The following is a 25,990-nucleotide window of genomic DNA, read 5'->3' as shown; positions in this document are numbered from 1 at the left end:
ACAATACTATTGAAGACAGATTTAAACAAACCATTTTACACTCATCCGTCACATCTTCACACAAAAGTTACTGGACACCACTCTCAACAAGAGTGATTGAACGTGAGTGGTCAATTACAAAACCACTCATAAAGGATTCGTACAAACATTCTTAAATTCTACTGCTAAGTTTCCTAAGGAGCAGTTCTTTTTCCAACCCTCTTCAGTCTCTTCCTATACGACCTCCTATTACCTCCAGAAAACCACATGCGTCCTAACAGTCACATCACAACACACCTGACACACTAGAAACAACAACATGTAGTACTAGAATACACGTCTGGAACGACAATCATTCTAGGCATCGTATACAATACACATTTGACATTCACTTCCCAAGCCAATAACATCAACACAAAAACAACGCACAAATCAAATGCTCTCAGAACACTAACTGGCACTAGTTTTGGACAACAAAAAGAATCCCTTAGCATCCTTTCCTAGCAATTCAGCGGTTGTGATGTGACTCTTCTGGTCTTCCACCGTCTCAAAAGCAAACATAATAAAGCTGCAAACTACACAATATACAGCACTCAGGACAATCATCACTGACTCACTAGCAATACTACGATGACAAAGTGGAACAAAGATCCTCCTAACACAATCCAATGTTAATGTGTTTTATATTCAATTCATTGCAACAAGACTAGATCCCTCCAGTCCAAACTACTCCATGAATATAGTATGGTATGGCAGTCCTAAAGGTGTTTTATAGATGCGAAGCCTAGGATCTAAATGAAAAAGTACGGAGAAGGAAGGATGTGGTAGAAATGAAATGTGTGAGGGCAATTTGTGATGTAAGGAGGGCAGATGATGTGAGAAATGATAGGGTAAGAGGAAGGTGTGGTAATGAGAAGAGTTTGGTTGAACAAGCTGAAGAGGGTGTGGTGAAATGGCTTGGAGATGTGGAGACGATGAGTTAAATTAAGTTGACAGCGAGGCTATACGTGTCAGAGGATGAGGTGACAAGGAGAAAGGGGCGGACTGAACTGGGTATAGAAGGGAGGAGTCGATTTATAAGAGCGTTATCTTCACATATAAATCAATCCACTGATGCTCGCCAAAGAATGTGTGGCAGAGATCCTAGACTTGAAGTTCAGGCTCAGGAGAGATAATTGTCGTTCCATCGGTGGCCCAGCGGTACTCTGTCCGCCTACCGTTCTTCGGTGGCCCGGTATTATCAACTCTCGGGCACGTAATGACGGAAGTATTCAAACTGATGTACATGGGAACACTACGTGTTCTAATGTATAGACGTTATAGAGATGCCCGTAAATCAATTTGCAGCGTCTTCTGGACTAGTACTGGCGGCCTGCACATTGTACAGCAGTACGTGGGCAGGGATGCTAGAGCCGTGGTGATAACTCAGGAGATACAGATTTTGTCCCCTCGGTGGTCCAGTGGTACGCTCTCTCTCTCCCTCTCTCCTCTCTCTCTCTCTCTCTCTCTCTCTCTCTCTCTCTCTCTCTCTCTCTCTCTCGCTATATATATATATATATATATATATATATATATATATATATATATATATATATACGAATAAAGTGCATATGAGCGCGCACCTTCATAGAACATACAAACTTCTAACAGCCAGGATCGAACCCGGGACCCCTGTGCAAGAGGCAGGAATGCTAACCGATACGTTATGGGCCTGGCTAATAGGAAATAACAATTCGAATACTAAGTGCAGTTAGGTTCGGTAAAATGCTATCTGCTGGCTATGTGCGCCTGTTGGGAAATAACCGGTGTAGACCCAGTTGCTCACCAATGTGAGACGAAGGGTATTCGAGTACTTAGTATTCGAATAGTTATTTCCTATTAGCCAGGCCCATAGCCTAGCGGTTAGCATTTCTGCCTCTTGCACAGGGGTCCCGGGTTCGACCCTGGCTGTTGGAGGTTTGTATGATATGGGTCAAGTCAATTGGGAGGTGAGTTTGAATGGAGAAAAACTGGAGGAAGTGAAGTGTTTTAGATATCTGGGAGTGGATCTGTCAGCGGATGGAACCATGGAAGCGGAAGTGGATCATAGGGTGGGGGAGGGGGCGAAAATTTTGGGAGCCTTGAAAAATGTGTGGAAGTCGAGAACATTATCTCGGAAAGCAAAAATGGGTATGTTTGAGGGAATAGTGGTTCCAACAATGCTGTATGGTTGCGAGGCGTGGGCTATGGATAGAGATGTGCGCAGGAGGATGGATGTGCTGGAAATGAGATGTTTGAGGACAATGTGTGGTGTGAGGTGGTTTGATCGAGTAAGTAACGTAAGGGTAAGAGAGATGTGTGGAAATAAAAAGAGCGTGGTCGAGAGAGCAGAAGAGGGTGTTTTGAAATGGTTTGGGCACATGGAGAGAATGAGTGAGGAGAGATTGACCAAGAGGATATATGTGTCGGAGGTGGAGGGAACGAGGAGAAGAGGGAGACCAAATTGGAGGTGGAAAGATGGAGTGAAAAAGATTTTGTGTGATCGGGGCCTGAACATGCAGGAGGGTGAAAGGAGGGCAAGAAATAGAGTGAATTGGAGTCATGTGGTATACAGGGGTTGACGTGCTGTCAGTGGATTGAAGCATATATATATATATATATATATATATATATATATATATATATATTCCTACGTGTGTGTGTGTGTGTATGTTTGAATATATCGAAGGTATAGAGAAAAGAAAGTTTATAGGTAACTACAGGTTAAATTACAAAATGAAACTTCATAAGTATCTAACTAGTCCTTCAAATTGTATCTTTCAAAGCTCATATACTGAAGCTGTTACGCATCAATGAAACAAAATCTCATTCTTATTATTCAAAGGAAAATTGTTCCTGGTTCGCATTTGCCATTTACATTAAACTTCCATTAACGTAATCTAGCACAGAAACGACTCCATGTCACTTAATCATTTTTATATTTCCTTTCAGCTCAAATCAATTTTTCATCCGTTTTAGGAACTAATCACATTTTTTTTCAAAAAAATGTAATGAAAACAGCTTCTTTTTCATTAATGCGCATGAGTGTTATTGCCTAATTATCTGCAGTAGGATGGGTTACTTCATTACATAAACTTAACCACTTTGATTCTCATGGCATCTAATTATGAAATGATATGTCCTCCAGGCCTTTGGCTGGAGAATTAACTACAGTGAGTAAAACGGAGGTATTTTGTTATAGTCGACAACTCATGATTAATCTTTGGACCTTTAAGTCTCTGACCTCAACAGTCCCAATGATAAATGTTTCCCGTGGTGTTTAGCTTCATTGGATAGCTTGATGATGTTACATCATACAACTCAACACTAATCTGAATCTGTGATTAACTTGAAAATCTCTTTTTTCTCTTTAACTATCAGATCAACCAAAGCTTCTCTTCCCACATTTTGTAAAGCCTCATAGGTGTACAATCACAATACTTCTTCCCACATATATAACCCCTAAAGCCCTAAACAAACGTTAATAATTATTCAACAAGTGTTTGAGTATAGTATTATGTCCTTCATTCCCTGTTGGAGTGGATGTAGGTAGTATACCAAGGTCTTAAGAAGAGCTTAGAACTAATTACTCTGCCGGCTCTGGATGCAGAAGCCACCGTGTAACGTAATGGTTTAACATTTTGGATCATTAAGCAATATTGCGTAAACCTAACTTTTGTGTGATTTATGCAATCTTGAATGAAATAGCTGTGTTGTTCAATCCATCAATAAAAATCTTATTCTATATGGATATAGCTGAGCTATCTCTAGGATGGTAGCGGTTTTCTGCCTTCTTGGTATACTGTGAGATGGAAGAATGAATTTTCTGCGCAACCTTTGGTAAACTCTCCTGCAGGCCACTTGGCAAAACGTATTACGTAATCAAACGTGCGTAAATCGAACCAAACAGTCGTTACATACAAATGATGAAACGTCTTTCACGTCGTTAGTAAAATTACGATAAAGACATTTGTGTACATTTTCTAAAAGTTTGAGTTTGGTAACCGAACACATTTCAGTGCAAAAAACAAGATTGAGAAAGATCCGTGCGGTCCAATGAATAATAACGTGTCACAAAATGATAGGCAAACGTCTGCGGCAATCATCCAACATACTGTGTACCAGCACACGGTGAAAGTCTACATACCTGCTGTCATGAAGGTTCCCCTGATACCGAATAAACAGAACCTCACTGTCAGAACTCTCACAAAACACCACACACGTAGAGGCACAAATTAACATCAAGAATGCAAAAGCCAGTTGTTATGGATATATGAGAGACGCTTCAATGTTACTCACCCATTTCAAGGAACAAACAGTGAACTCTCTCTCTCTCTCTCTCTCTCTCTCTCTCTCTCTCTCTCTCTCTCTCTCTCTCTCTCTCTCTCTCCATTCGGCTTTTTGATGATTTCCACAGATGAAGACAACACAACGCCTGTGTGCATATTAATCCATGTAGTGGTTGTAGCAACATACAAGTCGTAAACACGTCTCGGTACTTAAATCAAGAGTATTAAACGAGCCAACAATATGATCAACGTATGCGTCTCTCTACGCGACTAACACGGCCATCTCAAGGACTGGAAATACTAAGGAAAGTTTGTCAAAAAACTAGGCAGGGTTCGGAGAGAGTGCTTCGAAGCAGCAATTATAACAAAGTGTAGATACGATACAGCGAAGCAGTGGTATGTTTATCACAGCGCCACCTGTGGTAAATTTGTTGCTGTGTAGATTTGCTTTGTGCCGCACCCCAAGCTTATCCAGTGAACGGAAGCGCAAAGAATTACAAAGGTTACAAAGGGTCTTTGTCAGACCACAGTGGGCTTTTATAGTTGCTACAAAATTGGTTCATTACATAAGCTTCACTACAAAGTCTTTCATAAAGTAAGTTTTACTAAATGAATGTAAAAAGTAAATACAAATTTTGCAGGGTTTGTTTAGCCCTACCCCTAAAAGGCTTTTCTTTTTTTTTTCGTAACCTTAGACATAAGTTTTCAGTTTGTGTTCAAATCTTTGGCCACAAACTTGACTATTCACAAGATTAACGTCTACAGATAAGCCAAAAGCGCCAATAGTACCTATGTCCTAGATTTAGTGTAACAATTACATCTTGTGATCTGATTTTATACTTCCTCCATATACTTGTTGTATTGTACACATCTTACAGTGAAGGAAAATGTTTCTACCTGCGCTCATCTGAACTCGACTATTTGCCTCAAAAGAGGTTTGTTAGTTCCTTTCTAATTACAGTTTTTAAGCTTCTGACTGATAATCCAGTGTTCTGAACAGCTTCTTTAGCAGGTGCAAGTCTGGCTAAAGCATCTACTTTGTCATGCTCACGGAGGTGTCTATACGAGAGGAAGTCATGACAAATTTGATCTGAATCCCTTGACCAACAATGTCTGAATATTTGTCTTTGGTTTCAGGGATATTTTGACCCATTCTCCTCCTCCTCCTCCTCCTCCTGCTCCCCGCCGCCGCACACACCTCACAAGCTAACTACTACTACTACTACTACTACTACTACTACTACTACTACCCCCCCCCGTCCTCCATCCCCTTTCCATCACCACTAACCTCACCCGGCCCTACCTAGCACCGATCATATGCTTTATCAACCCTGTCTCTCCCTCGCTGTGTCGGAGTGTACTGGCTAGTGTTTGAGAGTGGTCTGTCAAGGGCCACATGCACATTGAAAGTGTATGTGGACGTTCGGTCACCCTTAACATCTGAAGGCGTTGAAGATGTCTCGGATGATGTCGCTAAACGATGATGGCTTTAATGATTCTGGAGGTTGATGGGCTTTATAACCCAAGCACTCAGCCGACAATGAAACTACAGTCTGTCAGTCACTTGACAAAGCCTGTGAGATGAATGTTGAAACTCCTCTTCAACGAAGGCGTTTTAACATGATCTTGACTTTTTTTCCGCTGTCAGCGGCTGGTTTTATTATGCATCTCACTTTCATCCTGTGAGCAGGAGCACGAACGGACGGTAGAGGTCACAAAGGGTCTTTGTCAAGATCTTGTTGCTTTTAACATCCATGTTTTACAAGATGAAGTTCACTGTGATGGGATGGATGTGCTAGTGCCTATGTGCACTTGTTCATTTCCTTGAAAAAGATCTGTTAGTTCCTTCTTAACTTCAGTCTTAAGATTTTAAACTGACAATGCAATATTGTTTTCAACAGCCTTTTCATCAGTTGCAAGTTTGACTGAAGCATCAACTTTACAACACTTTATAACACATTAATTTGAATCCCTTGACCAACAATATTCACGTATTTGTATCTGGTTTCAGAGACCAGCACGTTACAGTCTGATCTCAGGGTATTTAGGGAGAGTAACTTCGATAAAGATCAGAGATAATGTAAACAATCAGTTGTAGTGATTTCTACAATTTAGAGAACGACGAGTTTGGTGCACAATTCAGTCTGTAAGGCGAATGCTAAACATTTTTCTCCATTTTTGTTTCTAGTCTATTACCAGTGGGCTGAATCACGACTGAAAGAATCGTCAACATAATCTAAATTGTTTTCAGCGTAGAGTTTCTGTACATGCTCAAGAACAGTAGTTTCGGCCAAGTGTTGAAGGTGAAGATGGTGAGTAGGTATAGAGATGTTAAACTAAGTTAAATGCTTGAGAGGTGGAAAATGCTGCTGCTTCCTCATTTTCCAGAAGAGCTATACTCCAAACATTATCACGTAAGTGGTTGTTTTTTTGGATCTACTCATATTCATCTGTTCTATGGTACATATGCTTTACCAGTTCTATAGCGATAAAATGACCCGAATCACCTTTCAAAACTTTCAGTTCTTCCATAAAGCAGATTTCAAATATCAGTTCCTCATAGATAAGTATAGATAGTTTCTCCCGCATGTTAAGTACCTTAGTGATCTTGGGGCAGCTAAGTATAACTCTTCATGCTTCGTACTATATTCATGTCTACTGATGTACTTGCTGCTTTAAAGGTCTAAAACTGGTGAGTGATCATCCAATAGAGACTTTATGTAAGCCAAGCACACCATTTTTGCAATCCTAGCCTTTACACCATAATCAGGATCGTGCACTGCTAAATCTCTGAGAGCTCTAAGCGTGTTTGTATTTTGTAAATCTAGTTATTCAGCAGGAGATGCAATAAATGGGACTGAGATTCCGAAATACCCCAAAGAGGAATCAAAGTCAGTGTGTTTTTCATCCATTTCAAGTTTAACTGGTCCATTATCAATTCGTTTATAGAACATCCTGGTCTTCTCTGCAGAAAAACTAAAAACACCAAGGCTATCACAGCAAGTGTATACCTAGTTAGGGTTTTTTCGCATGACAAGTTTTGGTGAGGACAAGAATATCAATTTTTGGCACTGACTTTAGTACTATATTGATTAGCACGTTAAATAATATGTGGTTCCAATTTGCATGTCATTAACATTAGCTATAATCAATGTAACCATTATCAGTGAACTGTCCTATGTAAGATCACCAACACTGTAAGAATTATGAGTTGTGTATAACAGGTTGAAGCCTACACACCTATTAAGAACTACTCCTTACATGGTGTGTGTCGGTTGACACAGATGATTTGAACATCATCATATGCATCTTCTGCCATTGGTATTATTCAAGGTTCATTTAAAATCTTATGATGAACGTTCAAGGCTCCAGTTAGGAGGGTAGGTTCAGCATGCATAAATTGAGGCAGATCTGAGTAGTGGAGGAGGTTGGCAGGTGCATAGGGATCTAATAGACTGAGTGTACCTTGATAGCATAGTACTGGAATCCATCGAGCTACTGAGAGGCAAGGTGGTGTCTAATCTACATACATTAAACTAGTGTTAATAATCATAGGTAACGTACGTTGGGTACACCCAGATCTTGTAGTGGAGGTCAGAGTATCTTTCATATATTTTCCACAGACTCGGTGCTACATCTGGATATTCCTGTGTCACTATACTGCTGAACAAAATTCCTGTCATCCATTGTCTTTCTATATTGTTATATACGCCGTGATGATGTCACACAATTCATGAATTTCTTTGCATTTGTTTAGTAGAGTGTTTCTAACACTGCTAGGAACACATTTGTCTAGTGAAGCGTTTCTAACATTGCTAGTAAACACATTTGCCCAGTGAAGTGTTTCTAACAATACTAGTAAACACATTTGCCCATTGAAGCGTTTCTAACATTGCTAGTAAACACATTTGCCCATTGAAGCGTTTCTAACATTGCTAGTAAACACGTTTGCCCGGTAAAGTGTTTCTAACATTGCTAGGGAACACAGAGTTCTGTGATACGTCTCTAAATTCTCTACCATGAAGATGTATAGAGAATATTTTGATTAGATGTAAAATTACACTTTCATTCATTTCATTATCATTATCATCAGTGTGTGAAGTACTACACTTTCCTTCATTTCTTGATTGTGATATTATGTTTTTCATTTCTTTCACTTTCGAGGAACATAATATGCTATTACTGCTCATTAGCCTTCAAATTGCACCCCTGCACTTTCTTGTAAAGTAAATGTTTGCCGTCCAATGATCGTCATGCGCAGGTTTTCCTATTACCTGTTAGTGCCCCTCAGCCTTCTCAGTTAACTTCATTTTCCCACAAAACATATGAGAATTGTGGAAGCTTACCTTCCCATCATTACCATATACAGGTGCTCTGTTTACTCGTTGATGCACATCAACCTCATAACTTGGCCCCTTTGCCTTCTCGCAAAGTGTATCAGTTGAGTTGGGTTGAACCTGAATAACTTTTATATAATTGCTTTATTCTATTTTCGGAATTTCTATGATATATATTTTTTATTTATGTCAAAAGTGACTTCCTTAATTTCTAGACCATGGTCGTCCATAGCCTGCTCGCTACACAGTGTGATCCGTGGTTCCATTCTCCTGCTGCGAGAAGACTATCCTGCTCCAAGGTCTCTTGGAGATTACGCCATTTTATAAGAGCTGAACTCAAGGTTGATTAGCTGATGCACTTTTCCTCAATAGGTTTACCCCGAGAGAGATTACCGCTGGAGACTTTTGTTGAGTGTCTTTCTGCACAGATTTTGCGCCAAGGTGACTTGGCATGGAAGGTCTCGGCGAAATGGCTCCATCTCTGGCATTTCTAGCACCGCCGTCACGGAGGGAGCCAAACATCCATTCTGAAATACGGTAGACAAAAGGGACCGTGAGAGTCTTTAGTGAATGTTTGCCAGCGATCGAGTCTGCTACATCTACTCGTTATTTCTCTGATTCTTTTTAGCATTCCTCGTGTTTTCATAATGCTGAAGGACTCTAGGATCTTGGAAGTCGCTAAGTCGTGAGACGGTAAAGGTAATCTTGTCGGGGTTGTGTGAGGTCTACTGAGGGAGGTCAATTACTAGAAAGATTCTAAATATTCGTCAATCATATATCAGAATAACTTGGTTCTGAGTATGGCTTACAAAATCAAATTCAGCTTCTGGATGCTTCCCCATCGTATGGTGCACCCGGTTGCTTATGACCTTCGAATCATTGTTTGTAGGAAATATATCATCTTTTTGTGTTGAACTTGGGACCTTGAGGGTGAGGCTGCTCACTGTCAGCTGTCGTTGTCGCTGGTGTATCCACCTGATGATTACTTTGATCACTGTTCATATGCTCGGTTTCCTCAATGAACTCATCACTGCCATGCTAACTCATCTTTCCATCTATCACAGGAGGGAGATAACAACTTTCCTCGTAATCGGCCATAACCATCACTGGTCGTAAGGGAGGTTCAGAGTAAAGTTTTGCCACGTACGAGGGTTGGCGCAGGTGGGGATGTCCTCCTGGCGCCAAGGATGAAATTACAGGTGACCTAGGGGTCAAATAAAATCAATAAACACGCTAGCTCACACCAGGCCTCTTCAAAGGGTAGGATGAGCCTTTGAAGAGGAGACAAAACTCCAAGACATGATAAGGGAAGCGAACATGAGCAAACCTGACCTTCCACTCTTTGTTCAGAGATATACACAAAGCTATCCAGGTAAAGAAAACTAAATCATACTGACCACCGCAAGGGTTGTCGCCGGAGGGCGCAGTGCACTGAAACTAGGCAGAGAAACGCTATCCGTGTCATACCGTCCTGCAGGAGACAGACGACGAACAAGCAGCAACTATCGACCCTGCCATGGCTGAGAGGTAAACAGTGTTTTTGACAGTACAGCCGGCATACCTTACCTACGCTTACAACAAACATGGATATATACACATGTTGACGCGCGAGATTAAGAGAAATACCGAGTATACGAGTCGTAAGTTTTTATACCAAAAATCAACTAAAGAAAAAATGGACGAAAGACAGTGACACCAGAGTGAAGTGTGAAAGGAATGAATCGGAATGTCTTGGGAATGGAAACAGCAAAATTCTTCAGTAAAGGATGAAAGGACCTGATGGATGGATGAGAGGAGGAAGAAGAGAGTCTGTGAAATCTGATGAAGAGAACCTGAAAGCGTAACTGTGAATGTACCTGCAACATAGAAAATGTTGTCCTTGTCTCGAATGGATGGATAACCGACAGTGGTAGTAAGTGTGACAGAAAGATATAACACCCAGGGAGGAGAAGAGAGTACTGATTGGACAGGAAAACCGCAAGCACCAATGCTCATACATATCTTGGAATATTACTCCACAGCGACGCAATACATAGGTTTGTAAGTCAGAGATGCATAGCAGATGGAATAGCCAAAAACCTGACTGATTTGTTTTTAGCAAGAAGGTACAGTTAGAGTTTTTAATTTCTTTTATCCAATCATAACGCTTACAAGAAAGAGAACGATTTAGCAAAGGAGGATGAAATATTTCAGTATTGGATACAACCTCCAAGTTATGTTGCAAGAAGAGCACTAACACTGAACGTACGAATTGCTTTGAGGAATTTCCTCAGCCATCCAAAGAATACATATGACAGCACCTTAAAAAGGGAGTTTGGAGAGAGAACAAAATTGCTGAAGTGTAGATCTAATGTAAATGGTAGATGATAAGAGATTAACTGGATTTTTGATACATAAGTGATAAATAATCTAGTAAAACTTATGCATGATTTCAAAAGAACTAAAGGGACAGTGAATCTCTATGGGAAAAATAAGTTTCAAGAAACTGACAAAACATACAAGAAAGATGTGATTTACTATAATTGTTCTTTGTGAAGAATGAGGACTGATTACACACTGATGAAAAGTTGGTAGTGACGAATTATTCAATTAGGGGAGCACATAGGGGTACATTATTTTGTGTACTTTCTAGAAGCGATGTTGATGTGTTCTGATTCAATAGGACTTTGGGAAACGAGACACTTGAACAAGCATACATAGTGCCAGAGACAGCAATATCCACACAGTGATTTACGACACCAGCAATGGATTTGAAAAATACAAATCCGGAGGTTTCGGTCTTATGGTGAGTGATGGGTAATGATGGAAGTTGAATCAGAAGATGAATGGTTATGGATAGGGTTAAAGGCCTCATAGAATACAGGACGGGTACTGGATCTTCTGCATGATAAATCTTCCGATAGGCTGAACCGATGCTTGTGATTTTAAAGACGTAGATGAAGTAAAATACGCACACTTACAAACAAGAGAAAGGACAGTATGAACAGAGGTCCGTGCATATGATCACCTGTTGAGTAGAGTAGCAGGGGAACTACAAGATAATGGGAAGAAATTTGGAAAATGACGCATTATCTCACTGTAAATCCCGGCTGTTAGTGCAAGGAGGGCGAAGGTTTCATATTTCCTTTTTCAGTTCTACTCGTGTACTACTTACTGGAATGTTCATGAAACTCTTGTTTTCCCGAATCTTTATAGTACAGAGCGTAAACGAGACAGTATAAATGATGCGTGTCTAGTTAGTGTAGTTTCAATTAGATACATGTCTGGTGGAGTGGTGTTTATGTTTAAATAGGAGAGGTACCATTTTTTTCAGTACTTGCTGAGTTATTACTTAAGGGGGGGGGGGGGGGGGATGTGAGTATTAATTCTTGAAGTGGCAGGAACAGGTAAGGTTTTTGTTTTTGATCTGAGGATAGTGGTTGGTTACCAAGTGGTTTGGGTAAAAGGGCTTTATCATGATGCTGCAAAGGATTGTGGGTGCCGGACATGTTAAGATGGGACTATATGGGAAGAAATTTTATTGTATTGTAAAGGCTCAGTGCTTGTCGTGGTTAAGCAGGTGGTGATTGTTCTGAGCGTTCTATCTTGTGTGAGGTTATAGTTTACTCATAACTACTTTTAAAAGAGTGGGTGATCAGATAGGTGAGGCGAAGCTTAAAATGGAGCAGGTGAATTACTTACTAAATGATTCTTTTTCTTGTATTAGAACAGGTGCAAGTGAGTATCATGAACACATAAGATTTGTTTTTGATCGTTGTGTAGACTTCTGAAATGTGGGAAGTAAATGTCCTCCATGTGTTACATGTGTCTTTTTAGTGGGACAGCGTGGCCAGTCAGGGTTATGGGATGGCGCAGGTTGCACCCATGTCTGTCAAGGGTGTACATGTTTAGATATCTGTAAGGTGCTGACATTCTGCATTGAGCGAGTCAGTGTTACATGTTGTCTATGTTTCTCTGGATTTCCGGTGCTGAGTGATATTTTGAGGTCACCTGCACATGATAGGATTTCAGCATTGAGGGTTTCGAGGAGTAAGGGAGATCCTGCGGAAAGAGACAGAGATGGAGATAGCACTGCTCGTAAGAGAACTCCTTCGTAGTGAGTCACGTCTTCGGAGTTAATTGTTTGTGAGTGACTCTGGTTCAATGGCTAGCCATGAAGTGTAACCAAATATCGTTATGATTATTCCTGTTATTAGTATCATCATTATTATCATCATCACTAATACTATTACAGTTATCATTATCATTATTGTTATCATTATTATTCTTATGACTATTACTATTATTATTATCATTATCATCATTATCATTGCTACTATTATCATTATCATTACTATTGTTATTACTATCATCATTATTATAGCTATAATCATTATCATAATTATCATCTTTATGCTTTTCCCATACTTGATCGCCATTTCCGCGTTGGCTAGGCAGAGCCAGGAACAAACGGAGAAAGGCCACATTCACTCACATCCATTCTCTAGATATCATTTGTAATACACCGAAAACACAGCTTTCTATCCACAACGAGCCCTACAGACCTTTTCATGGTTTACAATAGACTCTTTACATGCCCTGGTTCAGACCACTGGCAGCTCGTCGGCCCCCCGTATACCACATCGTTCCATTTCACTCTATCCCATGCACAATTTTCACCATCTTGCACGTTCGCAAGCCAATCGCTTTAAAGCATTTTCAATCAATCCTTCCGTGTAATTGTTTCTTCCACATTTGACACAAATATTCTCTTTGTTAACCTTCCCTCATTCCTTATCTCCATATGTGCAAATCCTCTTCATCTCTCTCAACCACACTCTATCTATTACCTCACCTCTCAGTTACCCTCCATCAAACCACCTTATACTACATTTTGTTCTAAAACATTACATTTCCAGTGCCACTGTATACAATCAAGGAGGACAGAGTTACGCGTTTCTACCACAAAGGTATAAGTATGTTGAGAGTACCTGGTTTTAGAAATGGAAGAGGATATGTGGATCAGGTGTTTGCTTTGAGGAACGTATGTGAGAAATACTTGGGGAAGTAGAAGGATTTGTATGTGGCATTTAGTGATCTGGAGAAAGCATATGATAGGTTGGTAGAGATTACTTGTGGAAGGTCTTACGAACATATGGTATGGGAGAAAAGCTACTGTAAGCAGTAAGAATTATTCATAGAGGTAGTAAGGCGTGTGTGAGAGCAGTAAGTGAGGAGACTGAGTAGATTCAGATGAAGTTTGGTCTGTGGAAGGGGTGTGTGATTATGGGCGGGGTGGAGAGGGAGGTAAATGATGGGTCCTGGAGAGAGGGGCGAGTATGCCGTCTGTATCGGGTAAGTGGGCCTAAGAAGCGAGTCAGTTGTTGTTTGCTGATAACACAACGCTGGTGGCAAATTCATGAGAGAAACTGCAAAAGATGATGACAAAATTTGGGAGAAGGTGTGTAAGGAGTTAAATGTAAAAGTTAATAACAGCAAAGATTTTAGGTTTAGTAGGGAAGAGGAACAGTTTGGTTTGGGTATGAGTCTGAATGAAGAAAATCTGGAGAAGGTAGATTGTTTTCCACACGTGGGGGTGGCCATGACAGCGAATGAGACCATGGAAGCGGAACTGAGTCAGACGGTAAGTGAGGGACGTAAGGTTCTAGGTGAAGGAGGAAAGGGTTTTGGGAGCATTAGAGAATGTATGGAAAGAGAGATCGACATCTAGGAGGGAGAACATCGAGTATGTATAAAAGGATTGTAGCTGTAAGGATGCGAGGCATGGACTATAGATAGGGTTATACGGAGGAGGTTGCATGTGTTGGAAATAAAATCTTTGAAGGCAATATGTAGTGTGTGGCGGTTTGATCGAGTAAATTATGAAAAGTTAAGGGGGATATGTAGAAGTTATTATGTGTAGTAGTTATTACAAGTTATTAAAAAAGGGGGTGACTGTATCATTGACTGGTTGGTGGGGTAATTCAGTGTATGTATGGCTCATGGTAAAGTGACTGAGGATTGGCGGAACGCATGCATAGTACCATTGTAAGAACGGGATAAAAGTGAGTGTTCAAAGTACAGAGGTAAAAGTTTGTTGAATATTCCTGGGAAATAATATGGGAGGATATTAATTGAGAAGGTGAAGGCATGTACAGAGCATCAGATTGGGGAGGAGCAGTGTGGTTTCAGAAGTGGTAGAGGATGTGTGGATCAGCTGTTTACTTTCAAGAATGCATGTGAGAAATACTTACAAAAACAGATGGATTTGTATGTAGCATTTATTTATCTAGAGAAGGCATATGATAGAGTTAACAGAGATGCTCTGTGGAAGGTATTAAGAATATATGGCGTGGGAGGGAAGTTGTTAGAAACAGTGGAAACTTTTTATCAAGGATGTAAGGCATGCATACGAGTAGAAAGAAAGGAAAGTGATTGGTTCTCAGTGAATGTCGGTTTGCGGCAGGAGTGCGTGATGTCTCCATGGTTGTTTCTTTTGTTTATGGATGGGGTTGTTAGGGAGGTGATTTCAAGAGTTTTGGAGAGAGCGGCAAGTATGCAGTCTGTTGTGGATAAGAGAGCTTGGGAAGTGAGTTTGTTGTTGTTCGCTGATGATACAGAGCTGGTGGCTGATTCGTGTGAGAAATTGCAAAAGCTGGTGACTGATTCGTGTGGGAATTTACAGAAGCTGCCAACTGACTTTAGTAAAGTGTGTGAAAGAATAAATTGAGAGTAAATGTGAACAAGAGCAAGGTTATTAGGCACAGTGGGGTTGAGGGAAAAGTCAATCGGGAGGCAAGTTTGAATGGAGAAAAACTGGAGGAAGTGAAGTGGTTCAGATATCGGGGAGTGGATTTGGAAGCGGATGGAACCATGGAAGCAGAAGTAAGTCACAGGATGGGGGAGGGGGCGAAAGTTCTGGGAGCGTTGAATAATGTGTGGAAGGCGAGATAATCATATCGGAAAGCAAAAAAAGGTATGTTTGAAAGAATAGAGTGCATTGGAACGACGTGCTGTCAAAGAATTGAACCAGAGCATGTGCGAAGAATTGGGGTGAGGGAGTATTAAATTTTAGGGAGAATAAAAAGATGTTCTGGAAGGAGGTAAATAAAGTGCGTAAGACAAGGGAGCAAATGGGAACTTCAGTGAAGGGCGCTAATGGGGAGGTGATAACAAGTAGTGGTGATGTGAGAAGGAGATGGAGTGAGTATTTTGAAGGTTTGTTGAATGTGTTTGATGATAGGGTGGCAGATATAGGGTGTCTTGGTCGAGGTGGTGTGCAAAGAGAGAGGCTTGGGGAAAATGATTTGGTAAACAAAGAAGAAGTAGTAAAAGCTTCGCGGAAGATGAAAGCCGGCAAGGCAGCAGGTTTGGATGGTATTGCAGTGGAATTTATTAAAAAAGGGGGGGACTGTATTGTTGACTGGTTGGTAAGGTTATTTAATGTATGTATGACTCATGGTGAGGTGCCTGAGGATTGGCAGGAATGCGTGCATAGTGATATTGTACAAAGTCAAAGGGGATAAGAGTGAGTGCTCAAATTACAGAGGTATAAGTTTGTTGAGTATTCCTGGCAAATTATATGGGAGGGTATTGATTGAGAGGGTGAAGGCATGTACAGAGCATCAGATTGGGGAAGAGCAGTGTGGTTTCAGAAGTGGTAGAGGATGTGTGGATCAGGTGTTTGCTTTGAAGAATGTATGTGAGAAATACTTAGAAAAGCAAATGGATTTGTATGTAGCATTTATGGATCTGGAGAAGGCATATGATAGAGTTGATAGAGATGCTCTGTGGAAGGTATTAAGAATATATGGTGTGGGTGGCAAGTTGTTAGAAGCAGTGAAAAGCTTTTATCGAGGATGTAAGGCATGTGTACGTGTAGGAAGAGAGGAAAGTGATTGGTTCTCAGTGAATGTAGGTTTTCGGCAGGGGTGTGTGATGTCTCCATGGTTGTTTAATTTATTTATGGATGGGGTTGTTAGAGAGGTGAATGCAAGAGTTTTGGAAAGAGGGGCAAAAATGAAGTCTGTTGTGGATGAGAGAGCTTGGGAAGTGAGTCAGTTGCTGTTCGCTGATGATACAGAGCTGGTGGCTGATTCATGTGAGAAACTGCAGAAGCTGGAGACTGAGTATGGTAAAGTGTGTGAAAGAAGAAAGTTAAGAGTGAATGTGAATAAGAGCAAGGTTATTAGGTACAGTAGGGTTGAGGGTGAAGTCAATTGGGAGGTAAGTTTGAATGGAGAAAAACTGGAAGAAGTAAAGTGTTTTAGATATCTGGGAGTGGATCTGGCAGCGGATGGAACCATGGAAGCGGAAGTGGATCATAGGGTGGGGGAGGGGGCGAAAATCCTGGGAGCCTTGAAGAATGTGTGGAAGTCGAGAACATTATCTCGGAAAGCAAAAATGGGTATGTTTGAAGGAATAGTGGTTCCAACAATGTTGTATGGTTGCGAGGCGTGGGCTATGGATAGAGTTGTGCGCAGGAGGGTGGATGTGCTGGAAATGAGATGTTTGAGGACAATGAGTGGTGTGAGGTGGTTTGATCGAGTAAGTAATGTAAGGGTAAGAGAGATGTGTGGAAATAAAAAGAGCGTGGTTGAGAGAGCAGAAGAGGGTGTTTTGAAATGGTTTGGGCACGTGGAGAGAATGAGTGAGGAAAGATTGACCAAGAGGATGTATGTGTCGGAGATGGAGGGAACGAGGAGAAGTGGGAGACCAAATTGGAGGTGGAAAGATGGAGTGAAAAAGATTTTGAGTGATCGGGGCCTGAACATGCAGGAGGGTGAAAGGCTGGCGAGGAATAGAGTGAATTGGATCGATGTGGTATACCGGGGTTGACGGGCTGTCAGTGGATTGAATCAGGGCATGTGAAGCGTCTGTGGTAAACCATGGAAAGCTGTGTGGGGCCTGGATGTGGAAAGAGAGCTGTGGTTTCGGGCATTATTGCATGACAGCTAGGGACTGAGTGTGAACGAATGAGGCCTTTGTTGTCTTTTCCTAGCGCTACCCTGCACACATGAGGGGGGGAGGGGGATGGTATTCCATGTGTGGCGAGGTGGCGATGGGAATGAATAAAGGCAGACAGTGTGAATTGTGTGCATGGGTATATATGTATGTGTCTGTGTGTGTAATATATATGAGTACATTGAGATGTATAGGCATGTATATTTGCGTGTGTGGACGTGTGTGTATATACGTGTATGGGGGTGGGTTGGGCCATTTCTTTCGTCTGCTTCCTTGCGCTACCTCGCAAACGCGGGAGACAGCGACAAAGCAAAATAAATAAATATACAAATATAAATATATATATATATATATATATATATATATATATATATATATATATATATATATATATATATATATATATATATATTTTTTTTTTTCTTTTTTGCTTTGTCGCTGTCTCCCGCGTTTGCGAGGTAGCGCAAGGAAACTGACGAAAGAAATGGCCCAACCCACCCCCATACACATGTATATACATACGTCCACACACGCAAATATACATACCTACACAGCTTTCTATGGTTTACCCCAGACGCTTCACATGCCTTGATTCAATCCACTGACAGCACGTCAACCCCGGTATACCACATCGCTCCAATTCACTCTATTCCTTGCCCTCCTTTCACCCTCCTGCATGCTCAGGCCCCGATCACACAAAATCTTTTTCACTCCATCTTTCCACCTCCAATTTGGTCTCCCTCTTCTCCTCGTTTCCTCCACCTCCGACACATATATTCTCTTGGTCAATCTTTCCTCACTCATTCTCTCCATGTGCCCGAACCATTTCAAAACACCCTCTTCTGCTCTCTCAACCACGCTCTTTTTATTTCCACACATCTCTCTTACCCTAACGTTACTTACTCGATCAAACCACCTCACATCACACATTGTCCTCAAACATCTCATTTCCAGCACATCCATCCTCCTGCGCACAACTCTATCCATAGCCCACGCCTCGCAACCATACAACATTGTTGGAACCACTATTCCTTCAAACATACCCATTTTTGCTTTCCGAGATAATGTTCTCGACTTCCACACATTCTTCAAGGCTCCCAGAATTTTCGCCCCCTCCCCCACCCTATGATCCACTTCCGCTTCCATGGTTCCATCCGCTGCCAGATCCACTCCCATATATCTAAAACACTTCACTTCCTCCAGTTTTTCTCCATTCAAACTCACCTCCCAATATATATATATTTCTGTTCTTTTAAACTATTCGCCATTTCCCGCGTTAGCGAGGTACCGTTAAGAACAGAGGACTGGGCCTTTGTGGAATATCCTCACCTGGCCCCACTCTTTTCCTTCTTTTGGAAAATTAAAAAAAAATGAGAGGGGAGGATTTCCAGCCCCCTGCTCCCTCCCCTTTTAGTCGCGTTCTAAGACACGCAGGGCATACGTGGGAAGTATTCTTAATCCCCTATCCCCAAGGATAATATATATATATATATATATATATATATATATATATATATATATATATATATATATATATATGGCTGATTCATGTGAGAAACTGCAGAAGCTGGTGACTGAGTTTGGTAAAGTGTGTGGAAGAAGAAAGTTAAGAGTAAATGTGAATAAGAGCAAGGTTATTAGGTACAGTAGGGTTGAGGGTCAAGTCAATTGGGAGGTGAGTTTGAATGGAGAAAAACTGGAGGAAGTGAAGTGTTTTAGATATCTGGGAGTGGATCTGGCAGCGGATGGAACCATGGAAGCGGAAGTGGATCATAGGGTGGGGAAGGGGGCGAAAATTCTGGGGGCCTTGAAGAATGTGTGGAAGTCGAGAACATTATCTCGGAAAGCAAAAATGGGTATGTTTGAAGGAATAGTGGTTCCAATAATGTTGTATGGTTGCGAGGCGTGGGCTATGGATAGAGTAGTGCGCAGGAGGATGGATGTGCTGGAAATGAGATGTTTGAGGACAATGTGTGGTGTGAGGTGGTTTGATCGAGTGAGTAACGTAAGGGTAAGAGAGATGTGTGGAAATAAAAAGAGCGTGGTTGAGAGAGCAGAAGAGGGTGTTTTGAAGTGGTTTGGGCACATGGAGAGAATGAGTGAGGAAAGATTGACCAAGAGGATATATGTGTCGGAGGTGGAGGGAACGAGGAGAAGAGGGAGACCAAATTGGAGGTGGAAAGATGGAGTGAAAAAGATTTTGTGTGATCTGGGCCTGAACATGCAGGAGGGTGAAAGGAGGGCAAGGAATAGAGTGAATTGGAGCGATGTGGTATACCGGGGTTGACGTGCTGTCAGTGGATTGAATCAAGGCATGTGAAGCGGCTGGGGTAAACCATGGAAAGCTGTGTAGGTGTGTATATTTGCGTGTGTGGACGTATGTATATACATGTGTATGGGGGTGGGTTGGGCCATTTCTTTCGTCTGTTTCCTTGCGCTACCTCGCAAACGCGGGAGACAGCGACAAAGTATTAAAAAAAAAAAAAAAAAAAAAAAAAAAAAAATATATATATATATATATATATATATATATATATATATATATATATATATATATATATATATATAATGCAAATGAATGGGCGATGTATAAAAGAAAGACAGGAGGTCAAGAGAAAGGTGCAAGAGGCAAAAAAAAGGGCAAATGAGAGTTAGGGTGAGAGAGTATCATTAAATTTTAGGGAGAATAAAAAGATGTTTTGGAAGGAGGTAAATAAAGTGCATAAGACAAAGGAACAGAATGGGAACATGAGTGAAGGGGGGAAATGGGGAGGTGATAACAGGTAGTGGTAATGTGAGAAGGAGATGGAGTGAGTATTTTGAAGGTTTGTTGAATGTGTTTGATGATAGAGTGGCAGATATAGGGTGTTTTGGTCGAGGTGGTGTGCAAATTGAGAAGGTTAGGGAGGGTGATTTGGTAAACAGAGAAGAGAAGTAGTAAAAGCTTTGTAGAAGATGAAAGCCGGTAAGGCAGCAGGTTTGGATGGTACTGCAGTGGAATTTATCAAAAAAAGGGGGTGACTGTATTGTTGACTGGTTGGTAAGGTTATTTAATGTATGTATGACTCATGGTGATGTGCCTGAGGATTGGCGGAATGCTTGCATAGTGCCATTGTACAAAGGCAAAGGGGATAAGAGTGGGTGCTCAAATTACAGAGGTATAAGTTTGTTGAGAATTCCTGGGAAATGGAAGGGTATTGATTGAGAGGGTGAAGGCAAGTACAGAGTATCAGATTGGGGAAGAGCAGTGTGGTTTCAGAAGTGGTAGAGGATGTGTGGATCAGGTGTTTGCTTTGAAGAATGTATGTGAGAAATACTTAGAAAAGAAAATGGATTTGTATGTAGCATTTATGGATCTGGAGAAGGCATATGATAGAGTTGATAGAGATGCTCTGTGTTCCAAAGGTATAATGAGTATATGGTGTGGGAGGTAAGTTGTTAGAAGCAGTGAAAAGTTTTTACAAGGATGTAAGACATGTGAACGTGTAGGAAGAGAGGAAAGTGATTGGTTCTCAGTGAATGTTGGTTTGCGGCAGGGGTGCGTGATGTCTCCATGGTTGTTAAATTTCTTTATGGATGGGGTTGTTAGGAAGGTGAATGCAAGAGCTTTGGAAAGAGGGGCAAGTATGCAGTCTGTTGTGGATGAGAGAGCTTGGGAAGTGAGTTAGTTGTTCGCTGATGATACAGGGCTGGTGGCTGATTCGGGTGAGAAACTGGAGAAGCTGGTGACTGAGTTTGGTAAAGTATGTGAAAGAAGAAAGCTGGGAGTAAATGTGAATAAGAGCAAGGTTATTAAGTAAAGTAGGGTTGAAGGACAAGTCAATTGGGAGGTAAGTTTGAATAGAGAAACACTTGAGGAAGTAAGGTGTTTTAGATATCTGGGAGTGAATTTGGCAGCGGATGGAACCATGGAAGCGGAAGTGAACCATAGGGTGGGAGAGGGGTGGAAAGTTCTGGGAGCGTTGAGGAATGGGTTGAAGTCGAGAACGTTATCTTGGAAAGCAAAAATGAGTATGTTTGAAGGAATAGTGGTTCCAACAATGTTATATGGTTGCGAGGCATGGGCTATAGATAGATTTGTGCGGAGGAGGGTGGATGTGCTGGAAATGAGATGTTTGAGGACAATATGCTGTGTGAAGCGGTTTGATCGAGCGGTAATGAAAAGAGTGTGGTTGAGAGAGCAGAAGAGGGTGTTTTGAAATGGTTTGGTCACATGGAGAGAATGAGTGAGGAAAGGTTGACCAAGAGGATATATGTGTCAAAGGTGGAGGGAACGAAGAGAAGTGGGAGACCAAATTGGAGGTGGAGAGATGGAGTGACAAAGATTTTGGGGGATCGGGGTTTGAACATGCAGGAGGGTGAAAGGCGGGCAAGAAACAGAGTGAATGGGAAAGATGTGGTATACCGGAGTCGACGTGCTGTCAATGGATTGAACCAGGTGCATGTGGAGCGTCTGGGATAAACCATGGAATGTTATGTGGGGCCTGGATGTGGTAAGGGAGCAGTGGTTTCGGTGCATTATACATGACAGCTAGAGACTGAGTGTGAACGAATGTGGCCTTTGTTATCTTTTCCTAGCGCTATCTCGAGCGTATAGGGGCGTTACTTGTTATTTCATGTGTGGCGGGGGTGGCGAGGGGAATGAATAAAGGCAACAAGTATGAATTATGTACATGTGTATATACATATATATATATATATATATATATATATATATATATATATATATATATATATATATATATATATATATATATATATTTATTTATTCATTTATTATACTTTGTCGCTGTCTCCCGCGTTTCCGAGGTAGCGCAAGGGAACAGACGAAAGAAATGGCCCAACCTCCCCCCCATACACATGTATATACATACGTCCACACACGCAAATATACATACCTACACAGCTTTCCATGGTTTACCCCAGACGCTTCACATGCCCTGCTTCAATCCACTGACAGCACGTCAACCCCGGTATACCACATCGCTCCAATTCACTCTATTCCTTGCCCTCCTTTCACCCTCCTGCATGTTCAGGCCCCGATCACACAAAATCTTTTTCACTCCATCTTTCCACCTCCAATTTGGTCTCCCTCTTCTCCTTGTTCCCTCCACCTCCGACACATATATCCTCTTGGTCAATCTTTCCTCACTCATCCTCTCCATGTGCCCAAACCACTTCAAAACACCCTCTTCTGCTCTCTCAACCACGCTCTTTTTATTTCCACACATCTCTCTTACCCTTACGTTACTCACTCGATCAAACCACCTCACCCCACACATTGTCCTCAAACATCTCATTTCCAGCACATCCATGCTCCTGCGCACAACTCTGTCCATAGCCCACGCCTCGCAACCATACAACATTGTTGGAACCACTATTCCTTCAAACATACCCATTTTTCCTTTCCGAGATAATGTTCTCGACTTCCACACATTCTTCAAGGCCCCCAGGATTTTCGCGCCCTCCCCCACCCTATGATCCACTTCCGCTTCCATGGTTCCATCCGCTGCCAGATCCACTCCCAGATATCTAAAACACTTCACTTCCTCCAGTTTTTCTCCATTCAAACTCACCTCCCAATTGACTTGACCCTCAACCCTACTGTACCTAATAACCTTGCTCTTATTCACATTTACTCTTAACTTTCTTCTTCCACACACTTTTCCAAACTCAGTCACCAGCTTCTGCAGTTTCTCACATGAATCAGCCACCAGCGCTGTATCATCAGCGAACAACAACTGACTCACTTCCCAAGCTCTCTCATCCTCAACAGACTTCATACTTGCCCCTCTTTCCAAAACTCTTGCATTTACCTCCCTAACAACCCCATCCATAAACAAATTAAACAACCCTGGAGACATCACACACCCCTCCCGCAAACCTACATTCACTGAGAACCAATCACTTTCCTCTCTTCCTACACGTACACATGCCTTACATCCTCGATAAAAACTTTTCACTGCTTCTAACAACTTTCCTCCCACACCATATATTCTTAATACCTTCCACAGAGCATCTCTATCAACTCTATCATATGCCTTCTCCAGATCCATAAATGCTACATACAAATCCATTTGCTTTTCTAAGTATTTCTCACATACATTCTTCAAAGGAAACACCTGATCCACACATCCTATACCACTTCTGAAACCACACTGCTCTTCCCCAATCTGATGCTCTGTACATGCCTTCACCCTCTCAATCAGTACCCTCCCATATAATTTACCAGGAATACAGGAATATATATAAAATTTACCAGGAATATATATATATATATATATATATATATATATATATATATATATATATATATATATATATATATTTTTTTTTTTTTTTTTTTTTTTTTGCTTTGTTGCTGTCTCCCGCGTTTGCGAGGTAGCGCAAGGAAAAAGACGAAAGAAATGGCCCAACCCACCCCTATACACATGTATATACATACGTCCACACACGCAAATATACATACCTACACAGCTTTCCATAGGTTACCCCAGACGCTTCACATGCCCTGATTCAATCCACTGACAGCACGTCAACCCCTGTATACCACATCGATCCAATTCACTCTATTCCTTGCCCTCCTTTCACCCTCCTGCATGTTCAGGCCCCGATCACACAAAATCTTTTTCACTCCATCTTTCCACCACCAATTTGCTCTCCCACTTCTCCTCGTTCCCTCCACCCCCGACACATATATCCTCTTGGTCAATCTTTCCTCACTCATTCTCTCCATGTGCCCAAACCATTTCAAAACACCCTCTTCTGCTCTCTCAACCACGCTCTTTTTATTTCCACACATCTCTCTTACCCTTACGTTACTTGCTCGATCAAACCACCTCACACCACACATTGTCCTCAAACATCTCATTTCCAGCACATCCATCCTCCTGCCCAAAACTCTATCCATAGCCCACGCCTCGCAACCATACAACATTGTTGGAACCACTATTCCTTCAAACATACCCATTTTTGCTTTCCGAGATAATGTTCTCGACTTCCACACATTCTTCAAGGCTCCCAGAATTTTCGCCCCCTCCCCCACTCTATGATTCACTTCCGTTTCCATGATTCCATCTGCTGCCAAATCCACTCCCAGATATCTAAAACACTTCACTTCCTCCAGTTTTTCTCCATTCAAACTTACCTCCCATTTGACTTGACCCTCAATCCTACTGTACCTAATAACCTTGCTCTTATTCACATTTACTCTCAGCTTTCTTCTTTCACACACTTTATCAAACTCAGTCACCAGCTTCTGCAGTTTCTCACATGAATCAGCCAACAGCTCTGTATCATCAGCGCACAACAACTGACCTACTTCCTAAGCTCTCTCATCCACAACAGACTGCATACTTGCCCCTTTTTCCAAAACTCTTGCATTCATCTCCCTAACAACCCCATCCATAAACAAATTAAACAATCATGGAGACATCACAAACCCCTGCCGCAAACCTACATTTACTGAGAACCAATCACTTTCCTATCTTCCTGCACGTACACATGCCTTACATCACTGCTTCTAACAACTTGCCTCCCACACCATATATTCTCAATACCTTCCACAGAGCATCTCTATCAGCTCTATCATATGCCTTCTCCAGATCCATAAATGCTACATACAAATCCATTTACTTTTCTAAGTATTCCTGACATACATTCTTCAAAACAAACACCTGATCCACAGATCCTCAACCACTTCTGAAACCACACTGCTCTTCCCCAATGTGATGCTCTTTACATGCCTTCACCCACTCAATTAATACCCTCCCATATAATTTCCAAGGAATACTCAACAAACTTATAGCTCTGTAATTTGAGCACTCACCTTTGTCCCCTTTGCCTTTGTACAATGGCACTATGCAAGCATTACGTCAATCTTCAGGCACCTCACCATGAATCATACATACATCAAATAACCTTACCAACCAGTCAACAATACAGTCACCCCCTTTTTTTATAGATTCCACTGCAATACCATCCAAACTCGCTGCCTTGCCGGCTTTCACCTTCCGCAAAGCTTTTACTACCTCTTCTCTGTTTACCAAATCATTCACGCTAACCCTCTCACTTTGAACACCACCTCGACCAAAACACCCTATATCTGCCACTTTATCATCAAACACATTCAACAAACCTTCAAAATACTCACTCCATCTCTTTCTCACATCACCACTACTTTTTATCACCTTCCCATTAGCCCTCTTCACTGAAGTTCCCATTTCTTCCCTTGTCTTACGCACTTCATTTACCTCCTTCCAGAACATCCTTTTATTCTCCCTAAAATTCAATGATAATCTCACCCAAACTTTCATTTGCCCTCTTTTTCACCTCTTGCACCTTTCTCTTGACCTCCTGCCTCTTTATTTTATACATCTCCCACTCATTTGCATCATTTCCCTGCAAAAATCGTCCAAATGTCTC

Source organism: Panulirus ornatus, chromosome 20 (assembly GCF_036320965.1).
Source record: "Panulirus ornatus isolate Po-2019 chromosome 20, ASM3632096v1, whole genome shotgun sequence".
Taxonomy (NCBI): Eukaryota; Metazoa; Arthropoda; class Malacostraca; order Decapoda; family Palinuridae; genus Panulirus; species Panulirus ornatus.
The sequence above is the reverse complement of the archived record's forward strand: the minus strand, read 5'-3'. Positions refer to the sequence as shown.